We start from the raw sequence: 6,806 nt of genomic DNA on the forward strand, positions 1-6,806 counted from the left end.
AAGGGCATAGGAGCATATGATACAGGTAAGCATATTTTAATATTCTGGATAGTTGGAAAAAGTTGCTGTAGTATTTAATTCTGCAAAATACTAAGAATATATGCTTATATTTTATATTTCTATACATGCAATCACTCCTCTGTTCAGCATTTTACTGACTTTTACATGCTCTTGAAAGACTTTCATGCACATCATTTCTTTTCTGTTTTGAACACTACATGTGTTGTCCAGCCCTAAGCCAGACCCACCTTACCAAAAAACTAATTACACCCTGTCAATACAAACCATCTTTAGTATTGAAGAGGAAAGGCTGCCACGTACAAGAAAAATAAACATTATTTCCTGGTACAAATGCAGACTATTCATTAAAATCCTGGCTGAGTACTGCTTGAATTCACAGCCAGCCAAAGCAGAACATACCTGAGGTAGCCACTAGCACCTGAAACACTGATCATTTCTCAGTGATCTTTCACTCAGAAATTATAAGAGTGAGATTTTATACACTTCCCATTTCCCATATTTACGTAGCACGGAAGGAAGCACCTGCAATTTAAATAAAGATTTTACTAAATTTTTTTCCCCATGTTTAGTCTGTGTTTAAGAGACTGCTTACTCCAGCTGGTATGTCTAAATCTTAGTGAAGTTTTCTAACACAGTTCCATTCATATGGACTGACTTCAAAGTATCTTATAAGCATGTTACAGACACAAGCAGTGAGTTACCAGTTAGAGGCAGATATTTAGAAAGAAGTATAAACAACAATAAGAAATGCATTGGATTTCATAAGCTATCTCAATAGCTTATCTCAATAGTCACTAAAATCTCCCCAATCTTTTCTCTTTCTTTGCTAGTTACAGATATTTAGGAATATTCTCATTACCTTATTACTCTCTACAACTACCTGAAAGGAGGTTGTGGAGAGGAGGGAGCTGGCCTCTTCTCCCAAGTGACAGGGGACAGGACAAGAGGGAATGGCCTGAAGCTCCGTCAGGGGAGGTTCAGGCTGGATATCAGAAAAAAATTCTTCACAGTAAGAGTCATCGGGCACTGGAACAGGCTGCCCAGGGAGGTGGTCGAGTCGCCTTCCCTGGAGTTGTTTAAGGAACGGGTGGATGAAGTGCTGAGGGACATGGTTTAGGGAGTGTTAGGAATGGTTGGACTCGATGATCCAATGGGTCCTTTCCAACCTTGTGATTCTCCTGCCTTTCCTTCATTTCCTCTGATTGCTACATAAGTAAATCCTTCAAACAAACGCAGCATGACTCATATAACAATTATTATTATTCACAAGACAATAGTCCCCTCTCACAGACTGTATCCATTTTTTGATGTGTAAATAGGGAGCTTTTGAGGTTTGAGCAGCAATGTTGTAAGGAACCTAAGTAGCTCTAAACTTGCTGTCAATGTATCCAAATTCTCTACAACTTGGCCCTTGCAGAAGTATTTGCACGTGTTCAAACCACCAGAAAACCCATCAAATTAGGCTTGCCCAGTGCTCTCCACTTGAAGCTCTGAAGGACAAGGTAGTGAATAGCCATTCTGTACACGTCTGCCGTGTCAATACTGTGGCCTGCTGGAATAGTCATCTTTTGACACAGTTAAAACAAGCCAGAAAAGGTGAAACGTAGAAGAAAATGTCAGAAGCCTTCACTGAAATGCTAAACACTGGGAAGACTGCATGTAAAATGGCATTAATAAAGAACAAGATTCAAATATGTTCAGCATCAGAGGACGTTTGCAATCACTGCTGTGCTACAAAATACATGGCTCAGGTTCATCTCGCTCTGAAATGCAGGTTCTCTTGTGTTTCCTGCCTTTGCTGCAAATTTTATTGCTCACACAGCAGATTGTGTTGATCTGAAGAAACCAGAAAGCAATTTGGGATAAGTGGACACAGCAAAAGAAAGCTGTCCTGTGGAAGCAGGCATCAAAACGAAACCTTCTAAGACATGTTTTCTCCTTTCTTGTACAGCCTCAGCTAAAATTACAACCATGACAAAAAGGCAATGGGAAGAGCTAGCAGTATGTTTTCAGGAAAGGCTGTTGGCTGCAAATTTGCAACCCTTTGTTCATAGAAAAATTAGGAATGATCACTGCAGTATTTATTATCAAACCATCCTTCTGAAATATGGAGCTCTGTTATAAAGTACTGTAGAGAAATGGTGCTACTGGGGGAACAACAGTGGCCAGACTGTCACTGGTTAGTGATGGATAGGCAATGCAGCTCAAGAAGCTGTTGAAGAGATAGCAGTTGCCATAGACAACTACTTGCCTCTTTAGCTGACAGAAAAATTATTTTTCCAAAGAAATTAGGGCAAAATGGTGCCTTGAAAATACATACTGTGCATTTATTTAAACTGCTAGTTTTACCTGATTCTAGAATTGTTTTTGTCAACAGAATAATGTATTGGTTTAGGATTGCAGTGCAACCACTTAAAATACGTCTCCATAATCCTCAAAAAAACAATGGCCAATGGGGCTGAGAAACTTCGTTTTTCTTCTGCTGCTTCTGGCTAGGAGAAAAGAAAAATCAGGCAAGAAACATCATAACCTTCCTTTATATCAAACTTCCATTAAAGTCACTGCTACCTGCCAGCAGATATTCAAGACTATTATATTGACATTTCTCTTCAATGCTTTCTACATTTCTGACGTTGTTCCACCCCTGTATTTTTTTTAGTTGCACTCAGATGCTCTTTCTCAGCTAGAGCCTGGAGCTGAAAACCACTGACTGCATTTGTGAGAAACTGTATTTCTAATCAGATAAGAACGTATTTCTAAATAAATTTGTATCTTATCATGTACATACACACTGTAAGACACACAGCCAATGGAGGAATTATATATATGAGCACAAATAAGCCAACAACCTACTGAATTATGAGTGGGAGGTCTTTTATTTCCAGTCTTAAGGAGAGTGAAAATTCCTGGCTTCTGCTTCCAATCCAGATGAAAAAGGCAGCTCACAGAAGACTGTTGAAAATTTGACGATCTCAATTCTTTAGCAGAAAACTTGAGTCTTGGGAAAATGCCACATGTTTGCCTGTATTTACCTTTTAATTTTGTGGGGTCTTGAAATTCTCGTCATAAGACAGTAGCATTCCTTATCAATGTTTAGGGGGATTTTTAGCCTCTTTGGATGTTGACTTAGATGCATCTGAAATTGTGTCTAAAGGGTAAAAAATAGCAGGGCTCTTTAAACAAACTCTGATCACTCAGCCCTGTTTGAACAACCTTGCCTGCTACATTTATGCTCAATCTGAGACCTTGATGACAGAATGCCAGTAAGTAATGGTGGGTGGAGAAAGAAGTAACCTGCTCCTTTACCCAGTGAAGTGGTTGCACTGCACAGTCTATGCTTCCCTGTGACTAAATGCAAAAAGGAAAGGAAGCAACAGACACTGTTCCCAGAAATAAAGCAGTTTGTGACCTAAGCAAGTCAATACTAGAGAGACTCTCACTACTCGCTGTGGTAGGCTTTTGGCTATCTCTGCTTCCGGTCAGTCAGAAATGTCTGTAGTTCCTATAGTGCTCTTTTAAATCAAACTTGTGTGTCAGCACAATGATGGTCTAGAGCTGAGCTGGGATTAATATTTATTCTCCATTCTGCAACAATTCCTCTATTCAACTGGAGGGGAGGCTCAAGCCATTTTTTTCTGGGTTGCGAACAATATAACATCATATAACAAGAACTGGAGAAGAGAGGAGCTTATATAAAAAGAAATGTGGTATGACCTCCACTTCCTTTTTTTGGGGGGGGGGGGAAAAGCTGTACAGACAAAAAAACCCCACACTTTTTTAAGAAGGGAGAAAGAATCAGCATCCTACTTCTAGAAACTTTGCTTTCAAAGGTGAGGAAAACAGGCTTCATAGATGAAAAGTACGTATCCATAAAAACTACACAAACTTCAGAGGCAGTTTTCAAGAACTGCTATGTTACATCCACTGCTTAAGACAGAGACTCCTTTCACCATATCACCTCAAAATATAAACTTGATATGGTGCTTTCGATACAGACAAAAAGCCATACATGACACAGAGGAGTGTTAGCAAGGTCATTGCAGGAGTGTACAATGCAGTTCCTGTTGGGTGAGTTAAACAAGTGTAACCTGTATTTGAGCTCTTACATCACACCAAAACTGTCCGTACCTGTTTGCCCTAAGCTTGTAAATTCATGAAAATGTCAGCCACATTAACAAAGTCATGGCTTTGTGGATATGCCAGGAACACCTGCTCATAACAGGACTTTTCAAATGAATCATTGAAATGCAGTTCAGCTGGACTTGAGCTAAGGGTACCATATTCATACAGTCACTCATGTAGAATTAAGATACCAAAAATCATATTAATTTAAATATTATATGACTACTGTTTAAATATTATGGATCCACTTCCTGGGAATTAATTACCAGCTTAGATGAATGGGCAAATCATTATCTCCACAAAACAATTAATTCTGCCAAAAATCTCCTTTTCCTGGTCTCTATTAAAAGCAGAATACAAGCTCATCAAAGGAAATAAAAAAATGACTCACCATTCAGGAAAGCCTTATGGATTGGGGTTGGTTGTTTGGTTTTCCACTGTGGGCAATTGTTTCATAAGATTTTGGTCAAAATTTTTGTTAGTTGTGTGATGTAATGGTCATCCATGCAATCACTTGATAAAATCCAGGGGAAATTATACCAAGGCCTGACACTTGGTATAATTTCCTTGGACACTTCTTTATACTCATTAAATGTCATAAATTGATTTTAATGTAATTTACTACATAGCTAAGAAACATTAGTTCTGCATATATCCGTTCCTGGTGGCAGGCCAATCCCTATTTGGGTCTGAGGAAGAGCTTAGAAAAACGATTGGCAGGAGTAGGCTGCTTTCACAAAGGAAATATATTTCTGTCCACTTCCCCAAGGGCTCCTCAGAACTTTTTTTATGTCAGAAGAGCACAGGACTAGGAACCACACCCAAACTGATGCCCTCTTAGGCTACTATGTGGTACATACAAATTTACTTGAGGACTATTAAGAGGAAGTTGACAACACATTCCACCAAACAGCACAAGCCACTTCCCAACACCTTCAACAAAATTAAGATCTGTGGTAAAAACCAAAAAAATCACAGCTATGATGTGGCACAGGAAATAATAGGAAGGCATCAATGCCACAGCTGATGCCACAAGTCTTTAATTAAGTCGTTGCTATGGTAAATCAAGCTGTGTCATGAAGTCTCCGACCACCAAGAAACACATAGTACACATGTGGTTCTTGGGTCAGAATGTTAATGCTGTTGGAGAAGTTCACACAAAGGAACTGACTCTAGAAAATATCAATAACTACCATAATGTATTTTCCCCATTTGTCAGATTACTAATCGATGGACAACTTAAACGTTATACTCCTTCCATCACTCCATCTTGTCCCTGAACTATACTTAAAACCATTTGCTCTAACCCTTTCTTTGGCTAATTAGCCTAAACAAAGAGGGCTGGCTTCAACTATCAGTTTCCCCAAATCATCCTGGTGGATTTACCTGCATCTACTCTTAATCCCTTTTCTGACAGCAACATGCAGTATTCTTACAAGAAAGCCCAGCATGAATCAATCCTTCCCCTCCCTATCGTTTTGGCTAACCACTGTAGCGGTTATTCACTTGCTTTTACTTTGAGCTTTGTGAAATTTTTCTTATGCTTTGGTTGTAGGAAATTGTAGGAAACGCTACAGCATATGTAGCACTGACGGACTTATTAAAATCTCTTTTTTTTAGGCTGCTTTATAAACTAAGGCTTAATCAGACTGTTGGCTTAAGCTTTACCATCTCATTTTGACCCAAGAGGAAGTGAAATGTCCACAAGCAAGAGGAAACACTAGAAATGAACTTTTCACCTACATGTTAGATAGGATCGTAGAATGACCTCTGCCTAGCTTAGGTAACCACAGATACAAAACTAAGCCTGAAGGTTAGAACTCCTTATCAACACTTTGATAATTTAGTTACATCCACTCATAGCTGAAAAGATGAAGCTCTCCATTAGTGGTCAGGTAATAAAGATGCCCAATCACAGCATTCCTGTGGCCCTGGACACACCATCAGTCATTCTGAGGATCCTGCCCTTGCTATCTCTCAAATCAGTAAACCCAGCAGCTTAGGTGAGCTTCAGCACCAGTGGCCTAGACACATATTAGCATGTCTCAATTTCGTAAAGCTTACAAATATTCCAGTATGAAGATGCTTATCTTCTTGTGCTGTGTGGATGTGATACTACCTTGAGCACCTCTTTAATGCAATATTGGCTTTATAGTATTTCAGTTCACTGTTTTCAATCATTAAGATTTTCCATAAATTTCTCATAAAATCAGTTCTATGGGAAAAAGAGACATAGACTCCTCTTATTTTGGCCTCCAGCTCATATCTGCAATCAGCACAGTATTTCAGCTTTCAGAAACAGAAGCTGCTTGGAAGTGGGGACTAGGAAAAAAAAGTCAAGATCTTGAAAGCTGCTCAGCTGTCATGAGACAAAAAATCTTGGCTGTCACAGCTACAAAATTAATCTGAAATTATAGGCTTATAAATTCCTTTGGGCAGGTTATCTGAAGAAAATCTGTGATACGTAGGTAACTTCAAGAATAAAAGTTTTTTTCTTAATTGCTTTAAACTAAAAACAAATACAAACAGAATTTCCTTCCTTGTACTGATCATATTAAAGAAGAATTCATCTGCGCTTGATTGAATTTTTAAGAAAGATTGTTTCTGTACACAGATTTCCTCCATAATGGTTCCCTCTGCCAATGAAGCAACAGTTTCTTACA

This window comes from Cuculus canorus, chromosome 5, assembly GCF_017976375.1.
Source record: "Cuculus canorus isolate bCucCan1 chromosome 5, bCucCan1.pri, whole genome shotgun sequence".
NCBI classification, from domain to species: domain Eukaryota; kingdom Metazoa; phylum Chordata; class Aves; order Cuculiformes; family Cuculidae; genus Cuculus; species Cuculus canorus.